This window comes from Chlorocebus sabaeus, chromosome 22 (genome assembly GCF_047675955.1).
Source record: "Chlorocebus sabaeus isolate Y175 chromosome 22, mChlSab1.0.hap1, whole genome shotgun sequence".
In the NCBI taxonomy this organism is placed as follows: Eukaryota; Metazoa; Chordata; class Mammalia; order Primates; family Cercopithecidae; genus Chlorocebus; species Chlorocebus sabaeus.
The window spans coordinates 32,894,497-32,907,801 of record NC_132925.1 but is presented as its reverse complement, the minus strand read 5'-3'; the positions used below and the strand labels follow the sequence as shown (position 1 = coordinate 32,907,801).

The 13,305-nt window shown below is 40.9% G+C and overlaps 1 protein-coding gene across 1 annotated transcript in view; it reads right to left on the bottom strand.

Moving 5' to 3' along the window:
- The window catches only part of BOC (BOC cell adhesion associated, oncogene regulated), a 256,300-nt gene that overhangs the window by 127,167 nt on the left and 115,828 nt on the right, over positions 1 to 13,305 (bottom strand). The window lies entirely within an intron of this gene.

Here is a 13,305-nt window from a genome sequence, read left to right as displayed (position 1 = left end):
TCTTGGTGGCCTGTAATCTCAGCAGTTTGCGAGGTTGAGGCAGGAGGATAGCTTGAGCCCAGGGGTTTGAGACTAGCCTGGGCAACCTAGGATGACCCTATCTCTTAAAAAAAAAAAAAAAAAAAAAAAAAAAGGAAGAAAAAAGAATAGCTAGATGTGGTGTCATGTGCCTGTAGTCCCAGTTACACTATGAAATGTATGAAATATGAACAGCCTCATTCACAACAAAATAAAATAATTAAAAATATATTGACAAACCATTTTTCACCTATTAAATTGGCAAAGTCAAAAAAACTTGATAAAGTGTTGGTGAAGGCTTAGGGAAATAGGCACCCCCATATACTGTAAGTGGGACTGTAAAATAGCATGTGTTAAGAAAGAAAATGTAGCAAAATTTGTTATAATTACAAATGAACAAAGAATTTGGCTCTTTTCTAGGTATTTATCTTAAAATACACTCTCATCTGTTAAATGATGCATGAATGATGAAATTCATTGCAGTGTTATTTTAAATAATAAAACACTGGCAACAACTTAAGTGTCCATCAACAGGTGATTAGTTAAACTATGATACATTTATACAAGAAAATATTTTTCAGCTTAAAACAGAATGAGAATGCTTTTTATGTACTGACAGAAAGATTTTAAAAATATATTAAGTGAAAAAAGCAAAGTATAAAATAGTGCATAGAGTACGCCATCTTTTGTAGGACAAAGTGGGGAAATAGTGGTATGGATTTACTTGTATATATAAAATAGCTCTGCAAGGATACACAAAAAACTAGCAATGTTGGTTGTCTTGAGCAAAAGAACAAGGTGGCTGAGAGACAGTTGTGAAGGAGGTATTTTTACCTATTTCCTTTCAAACTTTCTAAGTTTTAAATAGAGCAATGTGTTACTTCAAAAAAAAAATAGGCAACTTATTTTTGTCTTTGAGAAGTATCAATTAATCTAATCATCAACCTCAAAAACTAAAATCTTGGATAAAGACCTCAATGAATGCAGCAAATAAGCTTTAACAAATTTTAAATTCTCAATTCATGGTTGAATAAGGAAGAGAGAGATGGAGTGTGAGAAAGTGGGAGCATTAGATACCATCCAGGAGACTAGAGAGGGATGATGGGCAGAAGATAAACAGGACAAGAGGGACAGACACAGAGGGAGAGAGTCACAGAAAACTAGGGAGATAGGCAGAGACAAAAGTTGCTGAAGCAGGTGCTACTGTTGGGTTAAAATGCTGCTACTGCACTCTGGCATTCAACTCAGGGTGTGCTTCAGACCAGACTGTCCCTTATTACCACTGCTCTTGGAAATTGAGTTTATTTTTCCACGGATTTCTTGGGGTTTCTCTGTGTATAAGGAATTGACAAGGGTTTGAGAAATTTACTTAGGAAACATGGAGGTCCTCTGACCCCACCAGCGAAAATAAACAAGCGTAAAGTGGTACTTACAGGAGAATAAAATAACTGTGGCTCTAGGATTTAGCAGATTATATCAGTAATATGAATTGTGAATATTCAGTGGGTTAATGGGATTTGTCCACACATGCATGTGTCATAAGGTGTGAGGATGTACTTTGATAAATTCCATAGAATTTACCCCAGTGTATTTTGCTTCCTTGTTAATATTCATAATTATTTTGTTTCCATAACACTTTAAACAAAAACTGCACTATAATGGGTTGCTTAACTTCTTGCATTCAGTTGATTGTATACTTTTTGAGGGTTGTGGGTTATATCTTCTTCATCTTTGCATTCCCAAATCTAGCACAGTTCCTGGCACAGTATAGGTAATTATTGTTAAATTTAACTGAATTCAGATTGCTATCAGAGGGTTATGCTTAACTACATGCAACAAAGACCAAGCAACAGTAGCTTAAACAAGATATGTATCATGTAATAAAAAGTAGAGATAACAGTTCAGAGGTGTGTAATGTTTGCTGGGACCTATCAAGGATCTAGACTGCTTTCATATTTTGGCTTGCCAGGCTAGCATTCAATGTCCCTTCTCATGCTCCAAAGATGGCGGCTACTCTGGCCACACTCCAATCAGGAAGAGAAGTTAAGAGCAAAGGGCAAAGGCCAAAGCCCAGTGGATTTTCTATAATAAATCCTGCCTCAGGGAATTGTGCTTACCTCTCATTGGCCAGAAGTGGATCATGTGACCTCTCTACCGTGCAAAGGCATCTGGGAAGCTGATGTTTTAACTGGGTGTATTGCTGCAGCCCATAATAAAATTGAGGATGTCTTAGGAGATGGGGATAATGAAATAATGAATAGCAGTATCAGTCGCAAGTGTGTAAAGGCAAAAACCACAAACACATTTTCAACTCGAAACTTCTCTCTCATTTGCTGTATTTTTCCTGTTGTCTTTTAGATTCTTGATGATAATATTCCATTCTCTTGAAAATCCCAGCAGATTCAATTTAGCTATAGACCATCAGAGGCCATGGATTACTTTATTCCTACTGCCCCCGCATCCTCTCCCCTGAGCTCCTGAAGTTCCTGGCATATTCAAAGACTCTAAAGTAATATAAGTACCTGGCCCCATACACTTCCTATACTCCATATGCTGTCTTCAGGGTTGAGGACTGGGATATTCCCCAGGGTCAGAGTTGGATGCAAATTCCTTCTCACTCTGTTGCTCTTCTGCAATTCTAGCCCCCTCTCCCTGCAAAGCAGCAATCCTCTGTGGATCATATCATGGGATTGTCTTCATTAGTGGATTTCTTAGAAACATCTGGCAGCAAAGCCGGGCCTGTTCCAATTTTCTGAGTCCTCCCAGACCACAGGCATTCTCCTGAATGATCAAGTGATCTTTCCCCTGAGCCTGTGGAGGAAATTTGTTCTGGTCTCCTGTGCTTCTCCCTGAACAGGAGAAGGTTGTTTATTCCGCATAATTAATGGACAGAGAAACTGGGCCTAATTTATTTTACTCATAGGAATGTAAGTCTGTTCTTTCAAGAGAGGAATGTGTGTCTTTGCCTCACCCAAGCAGTCTCACAATTTTCCCATAAAGGGTAGATACACTTGGGCCACTTGGGCCAAAGATGAGGGGAAGGAGCAATTCTCAAAAAATCTCAAAGGGAAACAATACAGTTTCAAAGAAATAATGTTTCTGTTTTGGCCATATCATCTTAAGCACTTTGTGTAATCATTTAAAATGATTATTGAAAGGCATTTAATGAGGATTTTTTGATTAGACCTTTGTGCTAGACTGGATTTCTGCGTCCTTCCAGAATTTGCTAATTTTTCAGGAAGAAGAATTAGAAGTTTAATGTCCTTTAATTTGTCTCGAACCAAGAATACTGAATTTTACTCGCATATTCTAAGCTAAGGATGGCACATTTCAAATGCCTGCTTGCTGTATACAGAGCAGTGTGCTCGGGACAGAGATAAATTACAAAGGCCGTGGTTCTGAGACCCTGTCAAACTGCATCTGCAAAACTCTTTGCAGATGGATTCTACAAATTCTTTAGAGTACATTGGCAAAACCTACATTCTTCTCAGTAGAGGCCATTAATTAATTAATTTCGTATCCCATAATAGTTATTTGTCTGTGTGGTGGTAAAAGCAGACAGTGGGATGGGAAAAGCATGGGTTTCAGACTCAGGCCTGTGTCTGAATGCCAGCTGTTATTTCATACTAAGTGTGTATTTCATACATAGCCTCTCTTTGCCTTGGTTTCTTCATTTGTAATCCTGTCATGCGGGATTGTTGTTACCGAATGTAAAGTTCTTGACTCATGGCAAGGTGCTTCATAAATAGTAGTTATAATCAATATACAAAGTATTTTCCAGTGTTTAACTTCTTCTGAAACCTGGTCAACTCAAATCAAGGTGGCCATTGGCTTCAGCATCACCTCCCAGGATGTGAATACTATTGTCACTGACTTACTGTGGTGCTTTTCCTACTCTCTCATTTCCTATTTATTCTTTTTTTTTTTTTTTTTTGAGATGGAGTCTCACTCTTTGGCCCAGGCTAGCAGCTTCTTACCTTGCCTTCTTCACCTTGTGTATTTTTTAAAATTCTAAAGTGAGAAACAACTTCTTTTCCCTTACTGTTTTGACCTTATTTTCTTCTCATTGTCCAATGCAAATTTGAAGCGTTCACATTTGTCCCAACATGTTGTGGGTATCTCATAAATATTAATGATAATATAGTAACGTTAATAATTATGTATTGAGCACCTCCTTTACTGTGTACCTGCCATTATTTTAAATGCTTCAAATACTTCAATGAACAAAGACAAAACTCCCCACTATCCTGAAGACGAATGTATTCATATTTGGGGATCCCTAATATCAGTAGTGCTTAAGAATTTGGTCTACATAAACCTTAACATGTTTTTCAAACATTACTAAACACGAGGTCAAAAGACATGAATAAACTCTTCAAATAGGGGAAACACAGAAAATTACTCAACACATAGAAAACAGATCAGCCCAATAATAATGAAAGAAATAAAAATATAAACAACCTTATAGAAGTTAGTGAAAAAAATATTTTATTATTAAGTTATCATAAATAAATAAATACATAAATAAAAGGTTGGGTGTTGTGGCTCATGCCTAGAATCTCAGCACTATGGGAGGCCAAGGTGGGAGGATGGTTTGAGCCCAGGAGCTCAAGACTGGCCTGGGTAACATAGTGAGACTGTATCTCCAAAAAAAAAAAGTTACTCGAATGTGGTGGTGCACACCTGTAGTCTCAGCTAAACAGGAGGGTGAGATGGGAGGATCCCTTGAGCCCAAGAGGTTGAGGCTGCAGTGAGCAGTAATTGTATCACAGCACTCCAGCCTGGGTGATAGAGTGAGACTCTGTCTCAAAAAAATAGAAGAAAAAAAAAAAAAGAGGAGACTGCACTTCTTGATACACAGAATGTATATACAAAATAATGTTAGGTAAAACAAGAGAGTGAAAAATATTATGCATGAGCTGACACACATACTTGTATTTGATAATTTTTTGGTGACCTATAAAATGGATTTTAAAAACTCAGTAGCCACACTTACAATCTGCAATCTGATTTCCTTGGAAAATATAATCTCCATTCTTACCTCCTCCTCTGCCAGTTATTTGCACTAGTATATCAAAAGGACATTCTTCTTTTTAGGTGCTGTACCCAAGCCTACTTCATCAACACAGATTCTCATGAACTGTAGAGCAGCAGGGTTAGAAAGAACCCGGACACCAAAAAAGCCATACTTTCATTTTACAGAGGCAGGAATTGATGTCCATAAAGGGGGAGGGTCTTGCCTAAGGTCTCTCTGCTAGTTAATGGCAAGGATAGTATAAAACATAAGTTTCAATCTTCTTCAGTACTTAATACAGTCACTGGTACTTAGTAGGAATTTGAGAATATTTGTGAAAAGAATGACTGACTTTCATAATAGAAGACTGACATGGAAGAATGCTCACATACTGAGAGTCTTGCTTCTGGGCACCCAGCTGAGAGTCAGCATCTGAATATGAAAGATTTGGACTCACAGAGCAGAACCAAAACAGAAAACAAAGCAAAAACCGAAACTGAAAACCAAAAAACAAACAAAAAACAAGGAAAGGAAACCTAAAGCCACGGTCTGGCTTGTAGAAGGCTACTATTTGACTTAAAATACTTGGAACAGTCGTAATTTTCATGGGTGTGTCTGCCCCTCTACAGATCTAGGTCCTGGGCAGTTAAAAGCTATGGGTTTATTCTGGTTTATTTTAGGCAGCCTGCTGTGGCATCTTCCTATTGTGGTTGAGGACATTGTGTGGATGGGCAAATACTTGAACTTCTATTTGGATTAATGCTCGTTATTTTATTTCAAAAGGAAGAAGAGCTGACATAAGTAGTTCATGGAGAGTCCTGGTGGGAGAAGGTGATATCGGTCTTACTGCAGAACTAGGGTAATATGAAGGAAACCAACATGGCAAACTGTGTCTCCCTCCTTGTGTTGTTTTGGAGGCAGCCCAGGCTAGGAGGATGAATCTACTTTCTAACTTGTGGAGAGATCATGGCTAAGTCACCCTGGTCTCAGTTTCTTCAAGGGTAAATTACAATCCTGATTAAGAAGTTCAGAGACGGTAACAGACATGAAAGAATTTTGAAGAATATATTATGTTATATTAACTTGTGGTGGTATATGAATTCAGCACAGAAAACAATTTTTTAGAAAGCTGTGTTGTGTTGCTACTTCTTATAAATGATGGCTAAGAAAAGAGAACGAGCAGAGGAGGCCATGCTTATAAGGAAGGAAGGAAATACCTGAACGATGGGTTTTTACATCATGGAACAATGGTAAAAAAAATCTTTGGCTACAGTTTCCTCTTGTCCACTCATGTACCTACCAGTTGCTGCTAAACATTACACATTAAAGCATGGTAAAGAGGTCTACGAAACAAACAAACAAACAAACCACCACCACAACAAAAACTAGGCAATAATAAACCTTTGTCAAAATTTATCCTCCTTTTCCGCATCCTTTTCTATCAGCCTATAGCCCATCATAGAACCCCGGCAAATATTAAATAGCTGTGGCTGAACAGAAAAAACAACAGTTTTAGAATTAAGAGTTGGGTATGGGCCTGAGTTCCTATCAGCCTAGAGCCCATCATAGAACCCCGGCAAATATTAAATAGCTGTGGTTGAACAGAAAAAAACAACAGTTTTAGAATTAAGAGTTGGGTATGGGCCTGAGTTCCTGCACACATTGGCTGTGTAACCTGCAGAAGTTTTTGTTTGTTTGTTTGCTTGTTGTTTGTTGTTTTGAGACAGAGTTTTGCTGTGTAAGTTTTAAAAGTCTTTCTTATCCCAGATTTCCTCATCTGTAGCAAAAGAACAGCCTACTATCCGGGCAGTGTCCAAATGAAATAATGTTTGTCAAAACCCTTTACAAACTGTAACGTGCATTAGAAATGCCTATGTTGTTATTCCATCTTTTTGTCTCAGTTTCTTCATTTGTAAAACAGAGCCAGTGACACCCATTTCACCAGTATATTTTGGCCCCACATGAAGCCCTCTGCAAGTAACTGAGTCTCACATTATACCTCACCCTAGATCTACAGCCCCTTATTTCTCTACCATGTAATGGAATATTTATTTCCAGCCTGACATTTTTGTTTTCTATTCTCTTGTTAGATATCACCCTTGGAGAGCTTGCAATTTACTTGATAAGTGAAGACCCTCCCATGATTTACCTTCCCACTTCTCTCTTTTTATAAGGGCCTGCCACTGTAGAGAGCTGGGACCCACATTTGACAAGAGCCTCTTGGTTCTCTCCACCAAGAGGATTTAGGCATTCACCCTTCTTCAGACACTCCTGCCATGCTGACTACAGGGAGACCCCGGAGAGGTGAAAAATCAGAGTGGACTGTGACAGCCTGAAGAACATTAAAAAGGAGCTTGCAGACGGTGCCACTAAATGCCTGAGGCACTGAGCGAGAGGAGGGGCCCCGTCCACTGAGCTGGCCGTCTCCTGTCTTCCCTCAAAACAGATAGCTCTTTCCATTCACGTCCACATGCGTCTATTCTCTGCCTCTTGAGTGGGCCTGAAACTGGAAAACATCTGCACTAGTTTCGTTTGGGTGTGATTTATAAGGACTCCCTGCGGTCCCCTCTTTCCCTACTCCTCCTCTTCACCTCTGGGGCTTCGGGTTTGGTTTTTTTTTTTTTTTTTAAACAGGCTTGTGTTTCTTGAGACTGGGTCGCCTTGATTTATTATGCCCTGGACTCATTAACAAAAGACTCTGGGACAGGTCATTTATTTTCTGAGTGGTGATTTCCTGTCCTACCCCAGCCTGGCTCAGCAGGGGCCCAGTGGAGCACAGACTTATATTAGCTGTACTGTCACCATGGGAGAACAGAATTGAGCAAGAAAAGTTCAGAGGGCAAAAAACGTCTCTGAAGAGCTTTTCTCCTTACTCTAACGATTTCCTTCAGAGTCCCTTTTGGTGGCTTTCTCTTTTTTTTTTCCCCCTTACTCCAGCAAATGGGATAAAGTTTAACAAGTTGCAAGGCTGCCTTCTTAAAGGAATAAACACTGGCCTTTCTTCTCTATTTCATGTTTGAGTGATCCAACATTTATATGCAAAAATAAAAGATAGGGAGGATACTAGTGGGTACCCCAAGCTGAGGATGAATTAGATGAATTAAACAGTCCAAATTTTTATCAGGCCCTTGTTACAATAACATATTCATGTTTAGGCACTGAAATCTGATGTGTTAATTTTTAGAGAGACCAGAAGACAAAAATAAAATTACTCCAGATTTTCAAATAGGATCTTGGGAGGAAGATGAAAGAAATTGACATTATTTAGCCTAAAGTTCAGAGGCTGAAGAATGATTTATTAACTGTTTCCAGGTCTCTGGAAGGTAGTTACATATAGGAATGAAGGTGACCAGCTGTTTTCTGACTGCACTAAGGATAGAATAAAAGGAAGTGGAATCAAATTGTAGTAAAATGGCAGAATAAGTATCATAAAAGTGAATATCCATGGCTAAAGTCTATTGAGGAAGATGTGATATATCTTTAAAGCTGTAAGCTTGTTAGCCCCATTTTATAGGTTAATGAATGGAGGTTCAGAGAGGTTAAAAAAACTTGACCAATGTCAATCACTGAGGAAGTGACAGAACCAGGTCTAGCTGACTCGACAGCGTATGACAAGGCTGACTTATATGGCAAATAAATTAACAAGAAATACAGAAAATAGTCGTTTTATGAAATGCCATTATTCTAGATCGGCTCATGTGCAGAGGACAGGGGATTCAATTCTGTGGACTTAAGGTCTTGGGATTCTGGGCTATACCTGCCCCTGTGTTGGGAGGGCAGTACCCTCCATTCACCCTCAGCCCAACAGACAGGCAGAGAGGGCAGACCAGCACGGCGGTTTCCCTCAAACGGTCTGAAGATTTCTGGCTCTGTTTGTGCTGGTCATGTCTGTTGCTTGTCATGGGCTGCACTCCCAGATGAAGGCTCTGGTCTCAGGAAGGCCATGAGGATGATGGGTTGTGAGTGTCTGGGGCACAGGAAAGACATCCTTGCTACGCACAGTGCATGGTCTCCCAAAGGTTCATCCCTCATGGGAAGGCCAGTTAGTTAAGGCGATTCCAGAGTTTGTTTCATGGTGAGGATTGGAATCTACGCAGAGCCACCGAAGTGGCTAGACTTCTTCTGAGGAGCATGCAGAAGTGGGAGGAGCAAATCCCAGCTGTATTATTGTCCATGCCTATGGGTCAGTTTGGGAATGACCATGATGAAGGAGCAAGCCTATACAAAAGGAGCAAGGCTAGTACTGATTGACCAAATGGGAAGGATGACTGACATGTGCTGCGTACTTACTCTGTCAGGCGCTATTCAAAGGTTGGTGAACTATATTTTCTCATTCAGTCTTTGTAGCAACCCTATAAAGTCAGTAGTACTGTTACCAGAAAGGGGTCACGATCCAGACCCCAAGAGAGCGTACTTGGATCTCGCTCAACAAAGAATTCGGGGCGAGTACATACAGTAAAGTGAAAGCAAGTTTGTTAGGAAAGTAAAGGAATAAAAGAATGGCTACTCCATAGACAGAGCAGACCGAATGCTGCTGGTTGCCCATTTTTATAGTTATTTCTTGATTATATGCTAAACAAGGGATGGATTATTCATGCCTCCCCATTTGAGACCACACAGGGTAACTTCCTGACGACGCCCTGGCATTTGTAAACTGTCATGGCTCTGGTGAGAGCATAGCAGTGAGGACGACCAGAAGTCACTCTCATCACCATCTTGGTTTTGGTGGGTTTTGGCAAGCTTTGCTGCAAGCTGTTTTATCAGCAAGATCTTTATGACCTGTATCTTGTGCCGACCTCCTATCTCATCCTGTGACATGGAATGCCCTAACTGTCTGGGAATGCAGCCCAGTAGGTCTCAGCCTCATTGTACCCAGCTCCTGTTCAACATGGAGTTTCTCTGGTTCAGATGCCTCTGGCGGGACTGTGGTTAGGTCATTTACGAGGAGGAAAAGAAGCGCAGTGAGGCCAGTAACTTGTTTGAGTCCAGCAGCTAGGAAGAGTTGGAGCTTGAGTCCAGGTCCAGAGAGAGTCTGACCCCAATGGCTGTATTCTTAATGACCTCAGTTTAGGGTGAGGTGCTTAAGTTCCTCCCTCTCCCCAGCCCCTGGAGAACAATGACATAGCTTCTGCCTAGTTTATAAGAAGTACTAACAATTGTAAACATTGCTCTAATTTAGGGATTTATATTCACTCTTTCTCTGCCTCTTTCTTTACCATAGAATAGGCTGGAGGAGAGAGAACAAAAAGTAAACATTTGTATGCTCCGCAAGTCAGGCCCTTGGGTATTCGGAGTCTGTAATTGCTCAGTTAATTAAATTCTGTAATTGCTCAGTTAACTGTTTGCAAGGTGTGGGAGGCTGGTGGAGGAGGAGGGCAGGTTTTTCAACAGTAAATCCTACAGGGAGGGGCAAGAGAAGAGCACCAGCATCTGCTACCTGCAGACCTTGAACTAAATGTTTTCCCATTAGTTACCTCATTTTCATCCTCTTAACCATCCTTTGAGGTGGGCGTTATCAGCACAACTGTACAAATGAGAAAGGTTGTATAACTTGCCTGAGGTCAGATTCCCTGTGAACAGAGGACCTGGGATCTGAACCCCAGAATGTTGCCCTGCAGAGCTATGCCCAATACACTGTTCAGTATCCACTTCTATGGACAAGACAACATTGACAGAGCACTCAACAGGCTTAGCCACGAACACAACCCAGATCACACAGGTGAGATGGCTCTGGCCACACCCTCCATCTCAGGCTCAGCTCAACCCTTCCTCCCTCCTGGGAGCATGTCAGCCTTCAGTGTGGGGAGCAGCAAACTGGACAAACAAGAAGCTATTTTCTGGGCTGTGCTCAGCCAGGGGCCTGGGGCATGACAGGATGGTTAATGCAAAGCTTGGCAAGCCTTCCCGTCTTAATTTAGGCCTCCTCCCAGGAGGGAATCCAGAGGCGGGAACATGAGAAAGGGAAAGGAAAAATAATAAGAGATAAGTGAGAAAAGAGAATATTTATAGGGCTTGGAACATCTAATGGAAACCAGCTGCCTTATTGGGGATAGGGGCCTCTGGTTTTCCCTGCAGGGGATTATTAGGTCTTCTCTTGTACATACCTGTGTGTGGAGGGGGGTCTGGGCAGAGAGAGAGCAACAGCAGGGACCAGCCTGGAGGCAGGGTGGAGGGCTGTGCTTACTGTACATTGGCCACCAGAAAGTGGCTATTCCCCTCCTGGCCTCACTCCACCCCCACCTCCTGCCTTCATTTTCAACTGGAGCTGATTCAAACCTGCTGCTCTTGGAAGGAGGCCATGAGTGCAGGCTCCAACAGAAAGATGATACGCGAGGGGATATGAGTGCAAGAGACTGGGGCAATCAGAAAGAATGAGAAAATGAGACGAGGGAATGGAAAAGGTGAATAAACAGGGATGATGAGGGAGGGAGAGAGATTGAAAGATTAAAATGTTGGCCCAAGAGGGGAGCTTGGAAAGAAGGGAGTGAAGTCTGGAATTGGAGCAAATTCAGAGCTGATCCTTCTGGGCCCTGTTCTCTCTCCCACAGACTCAGACGGTTGCAATAAAGATGTGTCTGTTTGAGATTTTCCAGGTCCCTTTCCCATAAATCTGTATTTCCTTCTTTCTCAAGGTCTTTGGACCAAAAGCCTCATCCAAGAATTGTGTAAAGAACACTTAAAGGTGGAGGAGGTATCATAAATGGGAAAAGTGTGATAATTTAGGGCTGGAATCTGGGGCACACATTTAGAAAGACAGCAGCCAAAAGTAAAGGCACTTTCCAGAGGCCAATTTGTCCTGAGGCTTAAGCTCTGGGACTTTTTATTTCTAGCTCTCTCTTAGGCTCTTGGTGAGTTGGAGAGGATATGTTCATGAATTATGGAGTAAAGTTCTGTGTTTAACTGATATGAATTCAATGATATGTTAGGCCAAATAAAGCACGAGACAGCATTTAAAGAGTAAGGATGATTTGCCCATCTTTTAACACAATGAGCAAGAATGTTAGGTGAGCTGAGCTGAGAGATGTGAATCTACTCTTCCCTTGGTTTCTTTGGTCTTGATTCTCAGATAGATCTCATAATATCGGTGAATCTATGTTTAAGGAAATAAGAACTTTTTAAAATAAAAAGTTGTCCTTTAAATAAAAGTTCACTACTTTGTCTCCTACCCAACTGAAGGAAAACACACGTTACATTGCTTTTGTTGAAAAATGGTGTAGGGAAAGAAGAATAATTTTTTCTTCAACTTTCAGAAGTTCTTAGATGGGAACCCTATCTAGATACCTATAACATAAGACAGATTAATAAGAGAAAACAAACAGAAGTTTATTCATATGCATTATTTTATATATACATGGAGATACCCACGGAGTAGTTCTCAAAAAGGTGGCTTTGAATTCCAGCTTATATAATATCTTCAACAAAGAACAGTAAATTTTTAAGGAAGTGACAAGACAAAGGGAAAAGAATTTAAGCCTCTAGGAGTGGCAACTTGGGGGAAGGCAAATTAAAGGCTGGTTAGTAAAGTTTGTTTGTGTAGATTGCTCTGGAACCATCTCCAGGTTTATAGGAGTTCCAAGCTGTCTTTAGTGGTTAACCTTTGTTCATTCTGGTAGAAGCGGGGTGATGGGGTGCAGGATACCTATTGTCTTTGTAAATCTATATCCTGCTTTTAGGCAAACAGAGGAAGGGCAGCGAGCTTTTCTGCATGTGTTTCGTCTTAATTACCTTCAGCTCAATATATTTTGGGGTGGCATATTTTGGTCTCACACAATGGTATAATAATGTTCTTTAAGGACAATTTAGGGGATTTTCAAGCCATTTTAATCAGACCTCTCCCTTTTTAAATGTTAAGTGCTGCCTATAGACTTCAGTGTCCATTGTGGTTGGCGAATGTGTGAAAATGTTGACTGTATTTGGACTTATGGTTGGATTAATGGACAGCTTTCTCCTGATTACCCAGTCCACCGGTACATCATGATTGAGAAAGGTCCACAGATCCCCTGAACTCAGGCAAAGCTCCAAGAGGGGGCAACAATAACCAGTGTGATGGAAGCCCTCTCCTTTCAACTGAGTCCCTTCCTCTTATCTGATCACATGCTCTCACTCCTATCTTTCGATCTGAAACAAGTACCTGTCTTGCCACCATATGACACCACCGTAAGTGCTAAGAGTGGCTCCTGGGCACTATCAACATCTGACTAACACAGACAAGCCTCTAGTCTCAGTAGTATCTCAAGGAGGTCTTCCTTTGTGCTTTTCCATCTTATTCAAAA